Here is a 25531-nt window from a genome sequence, read left to right on the forward strand (position 1 = left end):
TTAGTTAGATTTCTCCTCTGAGAACTCAATTTTTTTTTTCAGTATATGATTTAGAGGAATGATGATAGTTGTGGTCTCTGAAAAAATCTAGAGGAATGATGGTGGTTGTGGTATCTGTCTTTTGAATTTTCTTCTGAATGTAAGTACTTACCCACTCAAGTCTAAGAAAATGCATTCTTCTCAATCACATTTTTGCTGCACAGTTTTTATTTGGTTCTCTTCACTACAAAGAAGAGTTTCCAGTTAGTGTTTTCTAGTTTGCCCTTCACACAATCACTTTCATTCTAGAGATGCTTTAGGTGGGCTTTCTGGTCTCCTTGACTACTTGGTAGTTGTTGATTTAATACATACTTTAATTCTTATTCCTTATTTATTTATCAGATCTAAGAAACACACCGATTTTTCTAAGTTGAATTCAATATGCATCCCTCCAACTTCCTTTCATATTTCTGAAAGAAATGTTACCTTTATATTCTTACTGAGGTCTTTTATTTTTCCAGACCTTCCCTCCTCTTACTCCTCTTTCTCTCATCTGAGCTTTTTCTACACTTTGTGATGTACTTGCATTCATCTGCCAGATTCTAATAAGGGATATTATCTCAAATTTTCTCAAATATCCTAATATGGGGAGGATGTAACAAACAGTAAATCCACATTCGGTGTCTCTATGCCACTTATAATTCTAGAAAACTCTACCATATTCTTTTTTTATATATATAAAAAATCAATTTCAATATTCCTTACATGAAAACCTTGATTTTCCTTATATGTCTTCTCTCTCTTTATTTTTTATTTATTCTGTCATTTCCGTTGAGACAGAGAGGTCTGAACTGCACACAGAATTCTAGAAATGGCTATGAAGGATGTACATAGTAGCATAATTTTTCTTTATTTCTTTCTTAGGAAATTTGAGGTATTTTCTACAGTAAGTAAAGATTCTTCTCAGTTGCATCTTAAATTTCCAAGTCATGTTTGCTGCTAACACAACTGATGCCAAATGCATTAATTTCACTACGAGAGTGAAACCAAATCTAATTTTGTATTTAAAAAAAAAAAAAAAATAGGAAAGAGGAATGTTGAAAGGAAGAAAACTGTAACAGATAGTTCATGAATAAGTTTAGCATTCATACTTGATTAATCTCCACAATTTTATTTTGTCAGTAACATAGAAAAGTTACTAGTGGGAAGACACATTATGTAGAGTAAATATTGTCTTTAAAAGTAATCAAACTCATGATGTTCAAAAGTGGAGGTGGGTAGCTACTTATGATACATAACTTTTTTTTTAAATAATTAATATATAACAGGGCATTTAAAAAATTATTTTATATGTTTTTCTGTTCCTGACCTGTATGAGAAAATTTAAGTCACTTATTTCTAGTTCTGTAAACCTTGTGTCTATCAAGACTAAGGAACTGAGTTGTATTCAGATGCAAAATATTTTAATTTTAAAGGACATTTGAAGAGTTCAAAAACATACTACCACTAAAAAGCGATGTGTATACATGCATTTAGCTCTCAGGACACATAGTAAATAAGTCCATAAAATCTATTCGCATAGATGAGTCCATGAAATGTATTTTTTCTCTCAAATTTCCAAGCATTGCTATGCCTATTTTGCAGTTAGGGACTTCAACTCTAGAAATTGAATTTTCAGGCATCTATGCAAGCTCCTTAACCATAAGGCTTATTCACCTATCAACCTTCCATAGATAATTTCACTGGACATGGACATATACTAAAACAAAGATAGGTAGATATATATGACTATACATTTATACACATAGGTATATAAATGAATAACTGGGTTTTTTTCTAGTATGAAGTACAGGTAAAAGAACTCCTGGTTGTGGTGTATGATTTACAGGTTATTGTGAATCCATGAACTCATAAACCTTTAGGTAATAACATTTTCTGATAGATAATGTCTTTGTGGCTTCATAATTTTGATATTTTTTCAAGTGGAAATGTTGTTCTCTGTGATAATTCTTTCTCTGTGTGTGTATGGGTTGTGGATAAATATTAGCAAACATGAAAGAAGGGTAATAGAATGGTGAACCATCAGCTGCTATGCAAGTTCTTGTCCTCTCAATCGATCTCAGTCACCATTTAAATTAATTACATTTAATGACATTTAATTTGAATAGGAAAAAATGGTATTTTATTTAAATGAAAAACCAATGACATGATTGTCATGACACTGAGGGATAGTAAGAGACCAGAGCAAGACAGATTTTAAGCATATCAAAAGGGAAAACATTGTCTCAAAAGATTCTTTTGAGTTTTCTGCTTTTGGTGTTCCTTTTTAATGGAGATTGCTCTTCTTTATCCACCAGTAAGGAGATTATGAAGTTATATAGTCTTTTCATATTTTCTGTTTATATACTCAATGGCTAGGACCTGTTCTGTTTTGCTCTAAATGCAGCATGAAAACAAAAACTCCTTTGTAACAGAAATGGTCAGTATAATTGCTGAAGATGGAATTTTATATCAAAAAGAAGTGTCTTTGTTGGTGTGATATGGATTCTCCCATCTTTTACTGATCTCAGAGGTCCTGAATATCCTAAGTAAATTCAGGAGTCAGTCTAACTTCTTGTCCTTCATGCTCTGCTTCTTCCTGAAATAAACTATGCATATACTACATTTTGCAATTGATTTTTTTTTTTAAATACACAGAAAATGCATATTTTGTATTCAAAAAAATTATACCAAACTTCTGTTTTCTACCAGAGATATCTCTTTCCTCTCCATCTGAAAACCTTCTTTTGTTTGATGTCAAATAACATCTTTTTTGTCTACTTCAAAGCCAAATTATTCCCCTTTCTAGTCTCTAAGATTTGAACTATGTATTTGTAAAAATTCTGGAGAGGAAGAGAATTTTGATGGTTTCAAGCCATAGTTTGGCTGCTTACATTTTGCCACCTTGCTTTTGTTCTGTTACATCTGAATATGCCAGTTTTCAAATACAAGGGCATATGTTACATTTCTTAGCCCTACCCACGGGATCAAAGGAAGAAGGATAAGCTGAAAGTCACCAAAATATAAGGAATGTTCAAACAATCCTGCAGTGCTACATTTGAGAAAGGTTAGGATGCTACCCATATCAATAATAACCAATAAACATACTCATCTCAGTGAAGTTAATTATAAATTATGTTTACACAAAGGAAACTAATCATCAAGAATGAGACATTTTTATTCTCAGTATTCATCTTTGATTTAAAAAGCATTGTTTTACTGCACAGACTGACAGACTATTTTATTGCTGTCTCACTCATGAAATATCTGTCCCACCTTTCTTTACAATTCCCAAATATCTAAAGGAATATCATTGCAAAGGAATTCCATATGGGAAGCTTTTCTGACCTTTCTGATTCCTGCCTATCTAAATGCACTATTCAGCTGTTCATAAACCAACTCTAAATGATACCAGCATAGTATTGTTTTTCTACTCCCATCAGATGTCACTATTGGACATCGTGTTTCTTTGATGCTAAGAGGATATTTTTGAGTTTTACATTTCTCTGGCTACCAAAATGAATTCTATTTATTGTTCACTATTTAAACACTGTAAGCAAGTTGGTAATGAAGGAGGTGCTCTGGTATACAAATGTGTTTAGAAGGGATGTGGCATCTGTAAAGTTAGGCTGTATTTTTAGTAGACCAGGTGATATAGTTAAAAAAATCAGTCCAACTTTTGGTTAAATTGCTTTTCTATAGGTCTGACAATGTAACAGATAATTTCAAGAATATCAGAATGTGATAATTTCTCTTAGGGTAAAAGTAGATGAATTTTTATATTCCTAACAATGGTTTCCCAAATCTGTTTGTCACTGTCTTACATATTGCTTTTTATCTGTTTTGCTCCCTGATTTCTGAAATATACACTGTAGAGTTAGGAGATTTATCGATCTATTTTTGAAGGAGAATTAATGTTCAAACGACCATGGATAATTTTATATTTCTCTCATATTAACTATAAAATTTGCCCTCATGTTAAGTGAGTTTCAAAAATTTCAAGATACTTGTGGGATTAAAAATGTTCTACAATACTCATTTCTTCCCTGGAATACCTAAAATAAGAACTATTTTAATCTGGTCAATATCTGTCTGACAATTAGGCCTAAAGTCCAACCTTTAATGATATAAATTAAAAATGTTGTTACATTTTGCAATCAAAACATTTCCTTTCCTTACCCATTAGAGTGAATTTAATTTACAATTGAGCTAGAACTTGATACATATACCTTCAGTACTTGCATACATTACCTTCCTCATATCATAAAACTTCATTGCAGCATTTCAGGAAATGCTGCCCCAGAGGGTGATGATATAGTGAGTGCTTCTTAGTATCAGCTATTCATTTTCTCACTGATTTAGAATGCAACATTTTGAGCATCGTTTTCAGGATGACATAACTGTAGGAGCCTAATAAATGTAAACATACTCAAAAAGAGTACTTTTTACTGCAGTTTAGTGTACTGAAGAGACAGTTAACCTGAACCACTGTAATTCAGAAAAAAGGAAGGAAGAGAAAGAAAGAAGGAGAGGGAAGGATGTGTGAAAATATTATACACAGAAAAACTAAATTTCGAACCTAAAAAAATAGGAGGGTAAAAATAAAACTTGTAACACTTTCATTGATATAATAGTAGTAAAAAAATCACTGAAGTACTTTGCTTCTTCTTACAATTTTCCCTCTAGAGTGCCAATTTTTTTTTTTTTACACACTTGAATGATAGCTTTAAAAGTTGTATTTATGCTTACTGATCAATTCCACTGCCTCTTTTTCTGTAGAGGACAAGGAGAATTTTAAAAGCTAAAGTTTGCCTACTTTTTTTGTACTCAAGTTTATTCACATCCTTGTTTTGCTTTTTTACCTTCTCTTTTCAATAACGGAGAGAGTCGATGATTTCTAATAGTTCACTTACACTTGCAAACTTGGTTTGGTTTCTGTTTCACCACATAGATGTATCCAATGTATATTACCAAATTACTTCCCTTCTTAAATATTCTTTATTTCCACTTAATATTCTTTCCATAATAGGTTAATTTGCAATATCTTCTTGACAATGAACCTGCATGTGAAATATTACACTGTAAATGCAGAGATAGTATCATTGCAGGAAGATTCATTTAAGTAGCCAAGATATCATTTAATAAAGATAAGTTAGTTCAGTAAAAATACAGACTCATAAGCTTCAGGAGAAACCTTACAAGCGTGCCTGAGATCCTAACTACTGCTGGCTGGCTGTAGAAATGATTTTTTTTAAATATCCGATTTTTTTGATACTCAGTATATGAGGCCTGTCTACATTTATAGCTATGGAAACTGAGTTTAAGTTAGTGGTAAAACATGCAGAGATTTCAGTTGCAATTCTTTTTGCACCACCGACATATCCAAACTGCAATTTTGGCAGGCTAAGCCTGAGGCCATTTACTTGAAGGAAGTTATTGGAGGGATAAAACCTTCTGAGACTCTACATTTTGGATTCTTCCAAGACTGACCTGTTTGAGTATTTTCTTTGCAGAAGGTAAAGTGTACATTTTTATTCCACAGACATTTCTTCACTGTATCCCATTGTACTGTGGAGAACAGAACAAGAAAATTCTAAAAAAGGGAGGACAAAGAAATGGAGACAAAATTTTTTTCTTTCAATTTGGTTAACTGTAGGTGTAAATTATTTTCCCCTGCAATATTCATGGAAGTCTGCTCTGAGTATTTGTGATTATATCCTCACTGTATGGTTCACAGATAGTTATTTAATGTCCTCTAGATCCAGGTATCTTTTGTATTGCTCTATGTGTTAAATTTCTCCATGATCACACACAAAACTTCGTAGAATAACACAATTACATTTTTTCCAGGAGTCTTTTTTTTACACCCTTTTCTTCAATTCTATAAGTTTAGCATTATTATTTACATAGTGAATTATGTCAGTAGATTATGAACTCCATCATCCAAACTAGTAGAGCAGAAAAAGTGCTGGAGTAAGTGTTCCTATTTAGTTTTTTCTATCACAAATTTTAGGGAAATTTGTTCTCTGTACTTTTAATGAGATTTACATCTGTTGAAATTTGTCATGGTGATACAATGCCACTGTGCAAGGGTTAGGCTGATAATATTGTGAAATGACAAAGTGACACCAACAATCTCCAAATGAAGTTGAACTCACCTCAAGTTAAGAAGTTAAATCCTCACTTCTAAACCTTCATTAGAGTTTCTTGTTTCTTTTCAAAGCCACTAGTGAGGTAGGGATCAGGCTCTTCTCCCAAGCTGCAAGTGATAGGAAGGAGGAAATGGTCTCAAGATGTGACAGGGGCAGCTTAGATTAGATATTACAAAAAAAACCTTCATCAAAAGAACTGCCAAGCATGGGAACAGGCTGCCCAGAGAAGTGGTTGAATCATTACCCCTGGAGGTGTTTAAAAGACCTGTAGGTGGAGCAGTTAGGAACTTTGTTTAGTGGGGGACATGGCAGTCCTGGGTTAATAGCTGGACTAGGTGATCTGAGAGTCTATTCAAAATTAAATTATTCTATGATTCTATGAATAACTGCATAAATTTAATACATATATATTATGTCTAACACTGAATTCTAACAACCTTTGGATGTCTGTCTGGCTGTTTACTTGACTTTCATTTTGTAGTAGCTAGACCAAATCCTTAACCCAGCAAATCTGAATTGCTATTGCTTAGCTCTACAGATTTGTATGCCAAGTTCTGTGATTCCTATCAAGCAATTAAGTGATCTAATGTTAGTTTCTTTTCTGACACTGAGGTTGGACTTCTCATTTGATACCCTCAAATCAGGTTGAGTTACTGTGATAGCTGAAGTTTAATATTGAGAAGTTTTTTACTTTTTATTACAAACATTGAAATGACACTCAGTATTTTATAGTAAAAAATGTATTCTATTTCTTATACTCATTCATGAATTTACAGTGGATAAATATGATTTCTACAGAGAGGTCTCAAGATGACATAACTATGCTTCTAAAGAAAACGATTCTAATGATGACAAGAATATGACAGACTTATGGTAAAATATAAGAGGGATATAGAAATGGTATTTTTTCCTCGACACTTTTTGTGTCCATCATGTGCCCAGTGTGGCAGAAAATGTCTGTAACACAGAGCTCTGCAAGACATCAGAGGCAGAAACCTGTGACAAAAATTCTTTGCGGTCAGACCTGAGAGGGCAGGCATTGTGTCATTCCTGATCCTTCTTTAGTCCTTAGAAGTCTTATCATCTTATTCTTCTCAGTGTCACAAATGTTAGAGTTTGCTCTCTGTGCACAGAACTACAACAGTTCCACGGCCATTAAACTAACAAGCTTTTTATTTCTCGAGCTACTTGTTACTACTCTCTGTTATGAAACTGTGGTTGTACCATGACAAGATAAGGAAAAGAACAGAATAAAAATTCTTTACAGATAAAGCAGACCCATTGAAATCCCACTGAAAGCAACAGGCAGGTGAACACAAGTTCAGAGATAGTACACATCAGAGCAGAGGCCTTGCAAACTCAATGCGAAGCCTGTAGGCTGCTCTGAGCAGTGGTAATGCTGCGGTGTGAGGCCACAGGGCTACATTAACGAGCACATTGCACTCACCTTCCAAACCATCATCACCACTGCAAAAGAACCCACATGACATTATTTATTTATTTATTTATCTTAGCAAGAGGAGGCAGGTCTTCCTGATTATTAGTGATTCTTGTAAAGCATTGTGGGCTTTTCATATCTGAAAGAGAACCTATCTTGGCAATCCCACATATTAGAACTGCAAGCCAGTAGAGTGGCTGAGTTCTTATGACTTAGCCTCCTGACTTCACAGGTTTCTGTCTTTGCATTTTATTGTAAATTGATCTAAATTTTCTATGAGTCCTTTTTTATTGAATCCAATGAGGACCATACTAAGCCATAGGACAGGATATCAGTCAGGTCCATGCTTGATGTAGCTCTGCTCAACATTAATTATATAAGATTTCCCATTTGAGATTATCATAATTATGATTATTATTAGCTGATATAAACTAGGAATGCTCCAGAATGGATCCATTACTTGTAATACAGTTTCATTAATGTCTTTATTTTGTTTTCTTCATATGTTTGAGAACAAATTCTCAACAGTTTTTAGCAATCTAGCAAAAGACATGCAATTGAACTTGATTTCACAGAAGTCCTTTTTTTTTCTTTCTTAATTGGAGAAACAGTGTAGAATACTGATGGATAATCTGATATGCAGTCCATGTTATATGGTAATCACAGAACTAGAACAATCTCATTCTGAGGTATCTATCTCACAAGAGAAGGAAGTTATTACAAAAACACACAAAGTATTTTTCAAAATTTATTTACTATTTCTTTTTATGGCCATAATTATTGTCAGGAAATAGTTCTTGGCAAAGACACGAAAGGAAAAGATTTTTTATCTTCCTGGAGTTTTTTTATAAGAGTTTTCTGACATTTTCAACATAAAAAAGAATTTAAAAATCCATAGGTGGACCAAATATTCATGTTCTTTCACCCCAATTATACTTAACAGAGTAAAATCTTTGTGAATTTGTTTCCAGCTGTTCTCTCAGTTTGTTTGGTTTGTAGGTGCTTACTCTGCCATATCTTCTGAATCCGATAGTTTGGCAATGCCTTCCTCAAACTGTAAATACCCTGATTGTTCCAAAATATTTTGCTAAACTCAGGTAGGTAGGAGTTGGTACTGGAGAGGCCAGGAAAGCATTCTATAATGAAAACAAAGGCTTCCAAATAGAGGAAATCCCCAAATAAGCTGTCAGAGCAGGATTTTTTGCCTCCATATTAAAATTTCCTTTCATGTGGTTAGTTTGCATAAAGTGGCTACCTAGGGATATTCTTTACAATTAGCTGACATATTGTTTGGGTTCTTATTGCTACCCTGTATGTATAATGATCTGAAATCAGATGAAAGAAGTTTTATCCCCCCAATACCTGAGAGACTGCAACCCCCCTCCAAGTTTGCCATTTAAATCCCAACTGTGTTGTTGCCTTTAACTGTGTAAGACAGCAAGACAGCACATTTTGTAGATTAAACCAATAAACTAGCAAACATAAAAGAAACAAATCTCATAATTGTGGATTTCAATTAAAGAAAGGAAGATCAAAGCAAACATTCTGCTTCAAATTGCACAGCTGCTATCTACACAAAATGAGAAAAAAAAACCCCTTCTCCAGCTAGCCATAATTTTTGGGGTGGGGGAAGGAGGAGGGAGAGCTCATACCCTGCAGTGGAACAGATTGCTTATGCTTCTCACGTCCCAGTCAGTAATACAGAAATATTGAGTAATAAATTCCCTGCCTCTCTTGATCTGAGAAGCTCCCACCATCTGTGAAAGCCAATTTGTAACAGCTTTAGTATAAAGATTCAGTAAACAGACAATCACAAGCATTGTGCCAAACAGTGCCAACATTTGAAGAAAAAACATAAAGCCAAAGCATGAGTAACACCACGACCTTTGTACTGCAAAATTATCCAGCGACCAAAACACTTTTGACTGCAGAGATTTTTTCCTTCTTTTTGCCATCAACAAAGTGTGCTGGAGCCTGCACACAACATGGCTACATCTGTGGGCTGTGTACGTAGGCCTTGTCCTAATGTGCTGAATTATTATTGATGGCTGGGGCAGTTCTGCTCTGCTGGTGAACCAATAATGTCAAGGCAGTACCTGCAAGATTAATTATAGGAGAGAATGGGCTCTGCTTTCCAGGGACTGAGACTTTAATAGAGACTGAGCATTAGTTTCAGGGGATTCAACAGACAGCTGAACAAATGCCTCAGACAATGTCATACATGCTAAATCCTGGCACTTACCTCTTAGCAGTACTGAAAGAAAAGTTTCAACAATTGTGCTTAAATTGTGAAAAACAGAGGGCTCTATAAACCAAATGAAAAGGAAACAAACCCATACCAAGATTGCTGAAACAGGTTTGGCTCTATAAACCCATGTGAGCATATTGCCCTCTGCAATTACCAAAGAAAAAAGAGACCGTAGCAAATTACTCTAGCATTAGCAGAAAAGGAAATGGCTTTTTGGTGACTGACAGTGCTCAGTTTTTCCATATACATGTGACATTCTGCACATGGAAATGTAAGTTGGATCAAAGGGCAGAATATTGTATGCTCTTTCTTTTGCACCACTGCAGTGGAAATTTGTACTCCACGGGGCATTTTAGCTGTAGAGAACTGAGAATATGTAGTGGATGAAGCTGCAGCCATAGCAACAGCTACATAAATTTTCAGGCAATGGCAGGCACACGGTACACAATTTAAGCAGTATAACTCCTACACTGGCTTCAAAATAAAAAAAAAAAGAGAAAAGCAAGGAAAATTGGAGAAGAGGGTATCAAATATGGCTTATTACAAAGTAATCATACCTTCCACTTTATTAAGAGCTGGGCCTCCTGCCTTTTGCTTGTGAGATCAGAGAGGCAGCTGAGAGCTTAACTGTATCTTTTATTTAAGCACTCACAGATATTATTCCTCTCTATTGTTTTCATTATCTCCTAGGCCTAATATTTTTTAAAAAGTCCTGGGAATTGTGAGTCCAAATTTTCAATATATTGTCCAGCTACCCACACCTTGTGTCTCTTTGTAGTTGTGCAATACTTTTGACAAAATAATCCCAAAACTAATGAGACCCACAGGCTGTTGTGGCTTAGCACACCAAAAGATAGGCTTATGAAATTAATCTCAAAAGGGAATGAAATAAGTTCACACTTCACTGATTTTTCAGTTTCACAATTGCTAAGCACTTTACTGCTTTTCTTCAAACTTGAAATTCCGGCAGAACTGTTAAGCAAATGCATTTGAGACTGCAAGACCTACAGTAGAATGATATATTCAAGCTTTCATCTTCACTTTCTGTGCTTAGCTTCTGGGTGATTTCTTTCACAATATCCTGTGAAATTCCACTGTCAATTTTTCATTGGCCACAGGCACATGATTGGAGACCCAGAAGAAATTTGCACATCTCAAACTATGTGGGAGCTTTGCAAGCCTAAACAGTAGTTTAGAGATTGACCAAAGTGACTCAAATCCTGCTCTAAAATGAAACAGTGAAGCTTCTAAAAGTTTTTACTCCACGTTGGAAAGAATGACAATTTTTAAAATATGCTTTCAGAATGAAAAGATGCCATTTCAGCTGGAACACATCAACTTTTTTTCTTGGTTTTTTTTAGATTTGCGTTTTAGTGACTGAGTCCCTGACAAAGCTTAGAGATGTTTCTCTAAAACAGACATAACTTCACAAACCTTGCTGTTCTGACAAAGTGGAGAATGCCAGCAAAATTAGATTAGTTTGAAAAGAATACAACCAATTTGAATAGTAAACCCATTTTCTTCCTCCTAAGTTCAATTCATTTTTCACCAAGCGCAATTTAGTTCATATTAAATAAATTAAAGTACAAAATCTAAACCTAGCATCTAAGTATAGGAAAGCATCTCCTGTTACATTGTTTCCCAGATGAGGCTTGTGAAGGAGTGAAGCTAACATAGTTTGTAGCTAAGTATCTGAGCTAAGAAAAAGGAGAGCTTGTATTCATGTGGATTGTCCCTGTATCTTTTCATACTAATATTAATTTAAGCTGCTCAGCAGTCACACAAATAGTGCTTAGTGTCCTGTCATATGTCATAAAGAAGTCAAAAGATGTTAGAAGCCTGACTGACAGTAGAGTACATTACTATGTTTGTTACCACCCTGAAGACAATCTCTTGCAAGACTGGTTAGCTAAAATGTCACATTATTCTCGACCATATTTGAAGGAAGTACAATCTCATGGCTTTACTCTGTCTTTATCCCACAGTGTTTTGTGGACATGTGAAAAAACATGACTAAACTCTGTTGCATGAGAACATAATTCTATTTGATTTTTTATTTGATCCTGTAGTTCTTGTGTTTCTCTTCAAACATCAGCTGGTGTTTTTCTTACTGACAGTCTGAGTTTTGGGATGAAAGACATACTGAACTCAAAAGTCCAGACATGGATATTTTTTTCTCCCAAACACTGAAAAGTTTTAAAATAGGAAATAAAAATTCTTGAATATTATAAAAACATTTTCTTAATTTTGTGTAGATACCTCAGAAGTATTTAAATTGGAATAAATTTATAGTCATTATAAAATGAAAGCTCACACCAAGAGTGAAAAATTTGCCTAAAAGAAGGTGGACTCAAAGAGAAGATGAGTAGGCCAAGTACCTTCAGTCCAGAGTAAATCATAGATAGAATAGGCTATTTTAAAACAATTAGACCTCTTAACAATCAGATATAAAATTTTCCCCAAATGGTAAAGTATATCACAGAATGCTGTTGGCATGCAAAATACCTGAAGTTAACAAGAAACAGATTTATGTCAAAACTCCAGAGCAAAGCCTCCATTTATAATATGACTTTTGAAGTCACAGACTTATAACTTACTGTCACCCCACTCTCATAAGATTGCTTCTCTCCCTCACAGTTGAAAACAAGTGGTTCGAATGTATCAGACATGTCTTTGGTCAGGTGATAGGTGTTTGGAAACAGCAGGATAAAGACAAAGTCTAGATACTTTCTCCTATGTTCTGGAAGGTATTATGCAGGTGCTATGACCTGATCAACTTCAATTTGCACTGCAGTGCTATGCACCGTGCTAAAAATCATACCCTGTCTGAGTTTTCAATCATTTAAATGTTATTGAATACCAAAACTCAGTTAAGGAGGTAAGGAGCCTTTGGACAACATTAGCCAAGGTGACTTATCTAGAGAAGCAGTAAAATAAGGAGGCAAGGAATTACAAAACAGAATGGTCATTCCTAATGAGATAATTCATCAAACTAAGAATTAGTAATTTAGTGCAGTGAACACTACTACTAGCTCCTTAGAAAAAGTAGCATTCCAAACTAGGCTTTAAGTGTCTTTTAGGTGTTTAGTAAATAGTAGCTGTATCACTTTTACCTCACATTAATGTGGTTGGTTTGCCTCAGCACTGATACTGACATCTACATTTTTTTCTTGTGCTACATGGAAAAGCTATTGAAGTCAGTTTAAAAGTGATTCCTACTTTTCCTGAACATTAATTTAGTGAAGTAAGGTACATCAAGTTGTTTGAAACAATGATCAAAAGAGGCCTATTTTCCTATGAAAAAGTCAATTTCTGGCAAAAGATGTGGTAGAAATTTACAGCACAAAATGAATTGACAGAATAAAATAGCTTTTAATCTCTACCCATTTTCCTCCCCTTGGAGGATAATTAAGAGTCTCAACAACACAACTGCCACATCAACTATCATGATGTGTCCTGGCTTCTCAGTGAATATTCACTATTTTTTAATTAATTATAAGAACAAATTATTTATATCGTGTTTGTGAACTTCTAGGAGGGAAAAAAAACCCCCTGCATTTGTGTGCAATTTTCTTACAGAAATGTTTTTTGTGGCTGAATGATTTCACAGCTTTATAACTGTATTCATACAGTTTACCTCATGAAAAATGAAGGGAATTCAAAAATTTTTGTATCTATACTTGCTGTAGTCAAGTGCCATAACTCAGTGAAGGTTATTCTAGATAGGAAGTTATTAATCAAATAAAAGTGAAATACCTGCCTTCAGAAACGTGTGACTCGTGCTCCACAGCCTCTGTTGTTGCCTCTTTGTCATGGAGCCCAAAGCCAGCATTTTAGCCCAGATGGCTGTAGGGATGAAGGGTGGCTGCAGTCCTCCCTAAAAAAGGTGGTTGTAACACTGCGTGACTGTATGTGGAAAGGGAAGGGACAAGGATTGTTTTTCATCACCATCTTTTTTTTTCCAATAATGCTAGGGTTTTTTTTCTGAAAGTCACATATACAGCATTGATGGGAGTCAGAGACAGTGGACTAGTAAGGGTGCACAGGAAACCAGGCTGTAACTATCCATTATCAGAACTAGGAATGTGTTCAGTTTCAGTGTTTTGAGCCAGGAAGGGAAATGGTACCTGAAGGAATACTCCTGGCTCTTCTACAAGACTGAATTAATTTTGTCATTATCCTCGGGGTGATAAAATTCAATTTTGCTTACAGTACTTAGAAGCTCTGAGCTATCTGTGCTACCACCTCACCAGAAAGGAAGGATAATTATTTTTGTAGGAAGGCCCTTGTGTGACACAGGCACCCTAAATTCTTACTGTATCTCTAGGCAAAGCTTCTCATGAGGTCATAAACAATTCAGCACGTTTACAGGTTTAGAAGTGACCTGTGTCTTGATCTGGATATGCCAAAATCCAGGAAATAAGAAGCACAAAAAAGAACAATAAGACTAGGGCAAGAAAATAAGTATTTGATACCATTTGCAGTGAAAATCTATTAGGGATAAACAGAAATTATATTTCCCTTTAAAATGGAAACAGGTTTGTGAAAATATGAGACCTTCCACTTAATTTTCTGATTCATAAAATGATATTTTTTATTGCAGTTTGAGTTATTCTCATAGAAGTACAGTTGATTCTGAAACTGCCTACTCAAGGACTTCTTTTCTTTGCACCATCCTATTTCTAGGTCAAATGAGATAGAATTTTATGGTTTTATGAAAGGTACTGTCATCTAACTAGATTTGATTCAGAAATTCATAATCTGATTTATCTGAGTTCTTCTTTTAGCAGTTCACAAGCTCTTATTGCAGGTCAGACTGTGAGACTTCCTCCTCAAAAATTCTCTTTTCCTACATTTCCTTATTTCTGGAAAAAATGAAATTAAAAAAAATTATTAGCTTTTTATTTCCTCCTCTAAGGTAATCAAAATTTTTCTAGTTAGTATGTCACTGATCACACCAGCTTATTTCCTAATTAAGATTAGTGTGTTTGTTTCATTAACTTCCCTCTTTAGAACAGTCAGTAAGCACAGTAAATCTGAGATTTTTAAGTAGCAAAGGGATTCAGTGCATGGTAAAGTAGACTATACATCAAATTCAAATACCTAAAATGAAGAAATCAATCATAATCCTTTTTTTAAAAAAATATGGATCGAACTTATTTTCAATTAAAATGACAAAGCTGACAACATCAAGCTCATATACAAGTAATGAAGTATGACTACTTTCAGTAACAGAAGTGAATACATTCTTTTGGTCTTAATATTATGTACCTTGGTATAATCATTAGGGAACAGATTCTTATCTAAGATAAGATGCCATAGTTACACTAGGAAGTTATGACATTACACCATCTGAGAATCTACCTTGAATATCACACTCATTTGCACCTAATTTCAGCTACTTCTGGGTTGGTTTTTTTTTTCTAATATGAGGATTTTTAGATAACTCCTGAATTAAAGAAATTTCTTTTGGAGCTTTACAAAGACAACCTTTCAAACTTATTATGATGTACAGGGTATAATCTACAAATCATGTCAACAGAGTTTATTTCCTTTGATTTCACGCTATAGCTCTAGGCATCTGCTATAGCAGATAAGAAGCAGCTTTAGATAGCTCACTAAAGCTATCATACACCAAATGACTTGAAAAAAGGGCTAACAGATTTTGTAAAAACAAAAAAGAGGGGAGGAAAGTATAGTAAAAGAGAAACACAAAGCTGGCTTGTGCCAAAACAAAACATGTAGCTAGAACTGCCAGACTGTCTTCAGTAGTGAGGAAATCATGAATATATGTTGCCCAGTACTCTTAATCTTGTCATGTGAAGTAGTGCATAGTGGCAGAGAATGCTAGAACTGATTGTTAATTGGAATGATAAGACTGGTTTATCATCGTCTTTCTGTCTTGCCAGGACATAAACTTTGTTCTTGCTGCATATCAGCTAGGTGTTTAAAAAAACTTGTAAATTCTGCTGGTATAATTGGAAATTATTTTGATTCACACTAGGAAATGGGATTGTGTTTGATATCTTCTGTTAGATATCTGAATTTGATATACTGTCCATAGTACCCAGCTCTGAATTTTCTCAATATATAAAGAACTTAGTTCCATAGCACTTATTGATCTAAAGAGAGAATCACCTGAAAGGCATTCCTGTACCATATTTAAAGTGCAACTTTGATCTACTGAAATGTTAACCACAAAATCTGTGTGTTTTTAGAGAAATGTTATTCTACATGCTTCAGACTGTAAAAGATGATAAGGAAAAAAGGGCAACAGGGAAAACAAAGCCCGATACATTAAAATGTTACTGTGAAGCAACGGATTAGATCCGGAATTTTCACCCTGCCTAGAAAGAGGGAAGGTGGGAATGGTAGGATGTTTCCTTCCACTGACTCATACCCACATACCTAGTAAAGGCTGAGCTGAACTGACACAGTCTGTCAGTGGGTTTGTTTACAGTCTAGTTTTAGTTCTGCATTCCATCAAGCAGCAGGGAAACAGTTTGTTCAGTGTGCTTTGAAGTTAATGATGAGAACTACATCATGTTTAAGAAACTTTCTCTCCAAATAAGTGCTTACCTGAAGAAGAGTCATGATTTAGCGGGTCAGAAAAATTCCAATTGCCAAGAGACTTACAGACTACCTTAACGTATACTGAACACTAAACTCCATATACACAAAAAATACTGCTTTGCAACTAGCACTGACAGATGTGAGGGGACACGGGGTGGTCTGTTTCAGGCACCGTGCAAACCACAGTTTAAAAGCAAGCAGTTGTAAGTAGCTTGGCTCAAGCATACTGACATAATTTTTTAGTGGAGGGTGGGGATGGAATGATTCTGAAGAGCTTCTCAGTACAGCTGTCACTCCTGTCAGTATTACTTGAGCCACCACTGGGATAACTTGAACTCCCACCACCACTGCATGATTCACTATGCTGTTTTATCCTAGGAAATCCTGATGCTCTGCTGTGACTTCAAAGCTGCTGCCATAACTGCATGTGTGGAAAGTTATCATCTACTGTAACTAACAAAAAAGTACTGAAAATTATTAACCCTTCTGTAACAAACCAAGTTTCTATTTTAGAAATATATCCTGCATCAATGTGCTTTTAAGTTCCTAAATCAGCCAAGTACACTTTGGTCCTGGTCTCCCTCTCTGGAACTGGATTTTCAGTTTGGTGTTCATTATTGGAGGTTTCATTTTTGGCATAATATTGGTCTGTTTCTGGAGCCTTCAAGCTAGTACTCCCTGTCCATAAATTAACTACAAGATGCAAGACTAATGCCACCACTACACAAACCCTAGTTATCTCTCTAAAACTCCTTCTCATTAAGACTTCAAAAGCAGAAAGTATTTCTTGAAATGGACCCTTCTAAAAAAACCAAACCAAAACACAAATACACACCCCCCACCCCCCCACCGCGTAAACCCACAAAACAACAAAGAAATAAAAAAGTAAGTACACATAAAGTCTCATAAGTCAAACATATGTGACACTCTCCCTGGTGTAACAGACTTTGGGTTGAGGTCAATGACACGACTTCTCTTAGAGGCACTGGAAAATTGCAGCCCTGATTATTGCTCTGTAATATGATAGGCAAGTATGGCAAAATACTGAAATACCTCATCATGTACTAGACATGCTCTTGCATGTTGGACATGTAATAATGATATACAAAATATGATATATACAAAAACTGGATCATCCTCTAGAGACAGACACTGATCTCTTCTCTGTGGTGAGCAGTGACAGGACCCAAGGGAATGGCCTGAAGCTGTTTCAGGGGGGGTTTAAGTTGGATATTAGGAAAAGGTTCATCACTGGAGCAGGGCCCTCAGGGAAGTGGTCACAGCAAGTTCAAGAAGCATTTGGAAAACATTCTTGGGGCACATGGTGTGACTCTTGGGTTGTCCTGTGCAGGGCTAGGAGTTGCACTCAATAATCCTTGCAGGTCCTTTCCAACTCAGCATATTCTGTGATTCAGCAATATATACTAGGACAGAAGTATTTAATTATTGATTCTTGATTAATCGTTAGTCTTAATTCTATTGATTTAGCATTAGGTCTTTAATCAAAAATGCAGATAAAATACCTAAGATTTTTTTTTTCCTTAATATTGGAGGGCAAGTTACTTAAAAAAAAAAAAAAAGAGCACCCCAAGTAATTTAATTTTATTTGATCTCAGAGATTTTGATGTTGTTCTAAGGCAAAATTTAAGAACCTCATTAACATAAAATGTCAGAATATTTTAAAACATACTGTGAGGTGTAAACACCTTAGAAGCCCCTAGAAATGGTCAAACCAACAGCCAAGAAGGAAGCTGATTTGATGATTTCTGGAGCTGAGTCTGTGTTTCTATATAATTTCAAAGTGTTCTTCTGCAGTTCAAAACAAAAACAACCCATGATACTTTGGGATTTAGTATTAACACTAAATCAGGGAAACATTCCAATATTATTTAGTGAAGAAGAGAAGTCAATTTTAACATTCTTATGGATTAAGCAGTCTCCAAGGTATTTCAGGGAAACAAAGTCCTGTCAATATATGTTAACTGTGTCCCTTATTCAAAGCCCACTGAACTCAACAAGGATTTTATGAGGAGCCAAAAAGATTTAAAAGTTTCTGTTTCCTTTGACTTTCATCTAGAAAGGTTGTGAAAACAATCCTGTTCTCCTTCAGACTGGCTGGATAATCAGGTGCTATTTAGGCTTTAAGATGTGCCCAGACGAGGGTTTAAGGCTTCAATGACCCATGGAGATCATCAGTTAGGGAAATCACACATGAGGAGTCACAGTTCTTCTCAGTTATGCACGTAGCTGCTTACTGAGAGCAGCTCAGCACAACGTCCTCGTACAGTGATCTGCTGCAGCTAAGCAGACAAGTGTCAGTGAGGGACAGGTACTTTTCTTTCTTATTTATCTGTGCTGTCATCCCAGACCAAAAAAAAAAGAACCAAAAAGACCCCATGATTTTCAGAAGTTTCTAGTTTAATCAGTGTTTTCCAAAATTGCAAGAGAGGGAGAGAAGATATTTCAACTTTCTTTTCCAAGAGTTAGTTACTGTCTTGTCCTGAAATTAATATAAATCCCTAAAAATTCTCCCTGTGCAGAACTCAGAAGAACTATTTATCTCATGATACATGATCTAGGCGCCCTCTATTCTCTGAGTTTCCCTTAGTTTAAAACTTCAGAGCCTGTTATCTGTTATTAGGGACCACTCTTACACTGATGAGCTGTTCTCTTCTTTCCTCAGTTGAATCCTGACTTTTCTCCCAAGACAGGAAGATCAAATTAAAAGATGGTATAACCCGCATGAGAAGATGAAGCCATTATAGCAAGGGGCTTTCAGATCAAATTGGTGAATTTCTCTATTAAAAAGCAATTAAAGAACGAACCTAGAATACCATTCATGCTGAAATGCACTTTCATCAATTCAGTTTTTATGTATGTTGCTGGAAAATTAAAAAGGTTATCATATGAAATCTCTTGAGAGCTGGAAATTGTTTTGACGTTCAGCTAAGGAGAAAGCAATCTGATCAATCTATTACATTTCAAAATACACATCGAAGCAAAATGAGATCAAAAACTGAATGAAACAGAACAATAATCCTGAAAGGTAAGTTAGAGATAGGTATTTTTATTTGCCCATTCAAAAGATATCCACCAGCGTCCTTCATCTGACTCTTTTGAGGTCTGTTCTGTTACATTTAAGCTCTTTTTCTTACTTTAAGTTTTATCAGTCAAAGTTCCCTTTTACAACAGGTTTGGATACTTCAGGAGAAGGAAGCACAGAAAACATGAGTTCATCTTTTTCTTAGGACAGTAGCTCAACACCCTAATGTGAAGCACCAGGAAATCATTCCCATCTAGCTCTCATCATCTTCTATCACCAGGAGTGGGAATTTTTCTGTTTGATTTTGCTAGAGCTTCTTGAAATATTGCCTTATATTGACCAACCTGTTAATTTTCTAGCTCTTTTTGATCTAGCATGGGAAAAGTCTTATTAGAAAATAGTAGTAGTAATACTGGTAGATTCCAAGAAGCCAAGATCAGGATTAGTGCTGCAAAATTACTCAAATCTGCTAAAAGAGACTGCCTGGGTCAAAGGGGGGAGTGATCTACAGCTTTTACTCTTTCAAGAGAAACCAACCAACATATCAACCAATTGAGGTGCATGTCTCTACAATGTTTCTATAATAATAAGAGGCTATGTCCAGACAAAAAGATAATTTATCCTCTTTTATCCACTTGTTAAAGATTAGATGATGTACTCAAAAAATTAATTCAGAGCACACATATTGTGCTTTAATCATATATTTATTGCAAGGAATTTTAAATCAGCTCTAGGTAGCCTTCATGATCCTGTGCTATACAAACTGAAGGCATGAGGAGATTAATATATTTGTAACCTTGAAGAAATTTAAAACCTTTCAGAAGACCAGTTCTTCCCTTACTACCTAGATTTCTGGCTATTCAAAAGGGAGCACCCATTGCCTATATAAGAATTCCAAAACATTGAAGTCCTATGTGACAAGTATAACAAAACTAGCTTTTTAAAAGAAAAAAAAAATTTTTTTCTCATATTTTCTTGACTTTTACCAAGCATAGTATGAAGAAACCTTATCCATATCTTGTGTGAACAGATATTGAAAGAATGCACACTTTTAAAACTGAAAATGTTAAATGAACAATAGCTGTCAAAACCTTGCACAACTGCTTATTTTTCATTTTACTACAGAATCGCCCCTCAACTGATTGAAGTAGTTATAAATTTTGAGAACCTTGCAGTCTGCTTTCAGGTAGTAAGTCTTTTAAAAGCAGACAGTTTTAACACAATGCATATTGCAGCTTTATATCCCCTTGTCATTCAGATAACAGGTATGTGAAAAGCCTGCGTCAGCTTAAGGGGAAACTGGTCACATTCACTGAAGAGTAGACTATTGGGAGTCATGAATACACAGAAACTACAGCCAACCCAGGAAAGATCTGAGACAAAAACTATTGGAAACTTAGAGAGTACTCAACAGAAACATCAGTTACGCTTTCCCATACTTCTCTTCCTAGACTTTTAATTGACCCTCAGTAAGGACAGAACAAAGGTCTTGGTGGACCTTTAGCTGGGTTCAGTACTGTCCTTATTGTGTTTTTATGCCCTACCAGATAATACCATCATTTCGTAGACCTTCATAAAAAAAGTTAATTTGACTTTTCAGAGCAAATTCCCAAATGGCACTGTATTCCTCTTTTAAATTCATGGCTCATTATTATTGAAACACACTCATACACACATAGATATAAAAAATACATATAAAAACAGTATGTACAGAAATAAGACCAAAAGTTTCTAAGTCCTCTCTTCACATTGTGTTAGGTAAGCATCTGTCAGAGAATATATATTTGCCGGCTTCAGGGCAGATGCTTAGACTAGGTACTTCAAATATCTGTTCTCCCTTGTTTTTAAATGATATAGGGCTTACTTAAAAAAAAAAAAAAAGTAGCTCAGTTCCAGAGTTATTATCTTTAATTACGAACTTCAGTTTCAACTTCACTTATTAAATTCAGTAATTCTGCAGAATGTAGAAATATAAGCAGTACACTTTTAACTACAAGCCCTGTCTGTGGATCCATCAGAAATGTGTATCCCTTTGTTCCCAGTTCTCTGTTTTATGGGTAGAATTATTTATGCCCTTTAAAACAAATCCAAACAAAATCAGCAGCTACCCCTGTGTGGATAATATGGATAATGATAATTCCTGATCTGACCTACCATGGCAAATTGTCATAATTATTCCTCAGCTACATTTTGGTTAAGAGTATTGTCCTCAGATTCATAAGTTATAAATCAATAGGTACTGATCAATGGATTTACCAGGAATCTTTGATACTGATGTAGGTCCATTATCTCACATTTTTCAGTGGTTTATCCTCTCTGTTTATGGGGCAATACCTCGGTTCCCATTTTGGTGAGACCATCTCAGAGGGGATCTCTAACCTAAGGCCCAAACCTGGCGTAATAACATAAACTTGTACAACGTCCTAATTGCACACAGGAAAAAAGGTTTTAGCATTATCTTGAGTGAAGCAAAGGCAGACTAAATCTACTCAGTCTCTTGTCACCAGCTCAGACCATGTGTGGCCAGGTGCAATGTTGGTAAGATGGGCACATTTGGCTTGAAGCTACCAATACTGTTTTGCCATGGTGTCATATTGCTGACACAGCCAGGGACATCAGACTTGAGGTCTTTTCTAGAAGATCCTAAAGAGCAACACCATGGTCTTGCTGAGTTTTGATCTACTGGAAAACGTATGTCTACTGCCTTAGGACAATGGCCAAGTAGACAGACACAGGTCAGAAAGCAGTCAGCGTTTTTACCTGCCATAGGGACAACTACCTACCAAGCAGTGTAGATGCAAAAATAAATCACAATGCATACCAAGCTGAGTCAACTAGAATTGTAACTACTGTTTTGTCTATGACACTTGCATGCAGTAGAAAACAGAAATGATCTGATAATATTCTGCATTTTGAATGTCTTAAATGTCTTAAAATGACTTCATAGTTAAATGACTGAATAAACTTCCACAGCATCTACTCTGAATGATTATGGAGTATGATGATCCTTAAATAAAATAAGGCTTCAGCTTTTGCTTTCCTTGTACTTAAATCTCTTTAATATAAATATCTTCCCCACTAAAAACACAGAAACACTGCATCAGCAATTGTCAGGGGAAATTCTAGTACCCAGCAAGCCAGACAGGTCATTCACTGAAGAGCAAGCCAATGTATTGGGCTGTGAGACTTTTACAGTGTTAAAATTAGCAGAGCATTGCCAGAAGTGTGTCTGTACACTTTTGTTGGATGATACTACAAGTCGCACATAAAAAGCTGAGAAAGGGAGAAAAGATGAAAGCAAAAAGCTGGCTTATAACTAATGATAATAAAACTCTTGGCAAGTCAGATTACTGAGAGTCTCATATCAAAAGCAACTTTGACAATAATTCAAATTCCAGAGTCCATAAAATTAGTCATGATTCAAATATAAAAACATCAACAATTTGCATAAAAGCTTTCCTTTAAAGATTTAGCACTGTGTACCAAATGAAGAAAAAAAGCACTACCATAACAGCAACACTTTAATATAGGTATCCATTATCTAATGCTTATATAATGGAAGCCAAATTGAGCTCATTATTGTCAGTGCTATTATGCTGAATACTAAATGAACTCATCATAGAAACACACTTGCTTTAAAAACTATTGCCACAACATCAGTGGCAAGGAAAAAAATTGCAAGCAAACTTCCTGAGATGACTAATTTGATTTCAGTGTTAACTTCTAATGCATTATTAATCAATAGTTCATTATACTTTAAGATAGCACTTAGTTTATTTGAGGTTTATTTGTATACATTTCATTTCTGTAATCTTTTACTGTATTGCACTTTATTCCTATGTAAACAATGCTGGTTGTTCTGATACAGATTTACAGTAAATGAAAGTATGATATGTTTCTGTATAATTCAGATTTGTTCTGTTTTCCAAAACCAGGAGAGGTACAAAAAAGGAGATGCATTTCAATGTAAACAGTAAGCTAAAGCTATAAGAAAAGACTGAATATTTTACATTTTTAAATGGCTTGCATAAGTTTATTGTTAAAAGATATACAAATATGGTAGAATAGTAGATGTTTTAATGTACCACAATCATGTATATGAAACAATGTTACTTGGAGTCTGTAAGTGTTGTGAATGTTTTTTTTTGGTATCAAAATAAAATGCAGTATTTGCATGATGGAGCATTAATATTCCTTCTTTCAGGACTGGACAAATCATGACTTCTATTAAAAGTGGTGTTTCAGAATTCCAACATGATTTTCTGGTAACAAAGTTTATGAGCAACAGAATAAAGGAAGTTAGGATTCCTGGAAGGCGTCAGAATCATGATCATATTATCACTTACAGAAGTTAGTAAAATACTCCTTTTAACCAGTGCTAAATAAATAAGAAAAAAAGGCTGTGATTTTTAGTTAATTTTATTTAATGTTTTAATTTGCATTCACATTACAAATTCAACTATTTGTCAAAAAAATTATACTGTGAAAAACTGTACTAGTTTGAAAACAAACCAGTGGGAGGCACCAAGTCAGAATAACAATTTAATGGAAATTAAAGAAAAGGAAAAAAATGTAAAAGAAAACACTGGTTCAAACTGACAGAGTCAAAATACAGCCTGAGTCCCTGTTAGGCAGGGTGGTGGTAGCAGTCTGGTAGAACCGTGGCTGCAGTCCTCTGAAGCGGTGATCCTGTAGAAAAAGGGTCTGCTCTTCCTCAGAAAGTCCAATGGTGGCTGTGTAGCTCCTGTCCTCTGGAAATCCAGTGGGAAGGGTTGTCTCTGGTGTTCAGAGTCCCAGATTATATCCACGATGGGATGCTTGGTTCCTCCCTCTGGGTGGAGCATCTCACAATGGGGTAATGAGTCATGAGGCCAAGTGTTGATCAGGCTCATTAACAGAAGATGGTCCGGAGGGAGTTATCTCTGAGTCGTGTGGCAGGACAATGATGGGCAATTAACAGAAAGATAGTCTGGGGGGAGGAGGCAAGAAAACACTGCCCCACCTGATTTCAACAGCTCATGAGGATGGTAATGGAATACACTGCAACCCAGGACAAAAACTAAATTGAAAATTGAAAGTGAGTTGAAAAATACTTTCAAAGGTAATTTCAAAATATTGAAGTCATTCTCCTAAAATGTAGTTTTGTAACAAATATTGTGGAAGCAAAATTAAAATCTAGTTCTCTCTGCCTTAAAGAGGTTGGGTATGATATAATATTTTCTGACAATATCCTATTTACAGAGGAAGTACATTAATCATTTTGCTTCCTAGTAATACTGAGAGAGTATAGGAAAGCTTTAAAAAGGCTGAAGCTGGCTGGCAAAGGAAAGAAAAGAGGTAGTTCTGAGGAAATACTACTTCCTTGTTATTAAATTGTATAGTTTCATTAGCTTATATGTTGAGTCCCACAATACCATTCCTTTCATCCTTGTATTGAAGGCTTGAAATAGTCTCAAAAGGAAATGAGCTGAAAAATGAATTACTATGTGATATTATGTATACAGATTTTGAAGAAATTTCTCCATGAGTATCTCAAATCTCAGCGTCATCTTTCTTTTTGTGCAGTGGCCCTTTGTTGTGAGAGGATTCTTTAAATCTTACATTCTGTTTCCACAGTTATTTAAATAATATGTATACAAATCCTCTTAAATAATGTTATTCTTTGCAGTGGCACAGGCATAATTTTCATATGGTGTGCACATGTACAGAAATTCCAAAACCTTAAACCAAAGAACTTTTGGTTTAATGGAAAACTTGGAAAAAGATCTTCTCAGGTCACTTGAAAACCATTTAAAATATTCAAATATTTCTTTTAGTGATACAAACAAACAAACAATTCAGAAGCATGCTGACCAGCCTGAGATGAAATATTTTATTTCATTCTCTGCTTACTTTATCTGTTTGTTTAACTTTCTTTCTGAGAGGAAATACTCAACAAAAAGGCTTTCTGAAAGGAAAAAAAACTATAAAGGGAATATTTTGAAGGTTTTGAAATGTGAATAGCTTCAAACTATGATGGATTAAAATTAATCATAAAATAAGACTGCCAATGTGTAAAG

At 35.2% G+C, this 25531-nt stretch overlaps 1 long non-coding RNA gene across 1 annotated transcript in view; it reads right to left on the reverse strand.

Moving 5' to 3' along the window:
• Positions 1–5514: 5514 nt before the first annotated feature.
• The window catches only part of LOC125327839, a 139544-nt gene continuing 119527 nt past the window's right edge, over positions 5515–25531 (reverse strand). Inside the window, exons 2-3 of the long non-coding RNA XR_007204393.1 lie at positions 6177–6277; positions 5515–5611 (exon numbers count right to left, since the gene is read on the reverse strand). This is a non-coding gene — a long non-coding RNA (uncharacterized LOC125327839). The remainder of the gene's footprint in view (positions 5612–6176; positions 6278–25531) is intronic.

Source organism: Corvus hawaiiensis, chromosome 6, assembly GCF_020740725.1.
Source record: "Corvus hawaiiensis isolate bCorHaw1 chromosome 6, bCorHaw1.pri.cur, whole genome shotgun sequence".
NCBI lineage: Eukaryota > Metazoa > Chordata > Aves > Passeriformes > Corvidae > Corvus > Corvus hawaiiensis.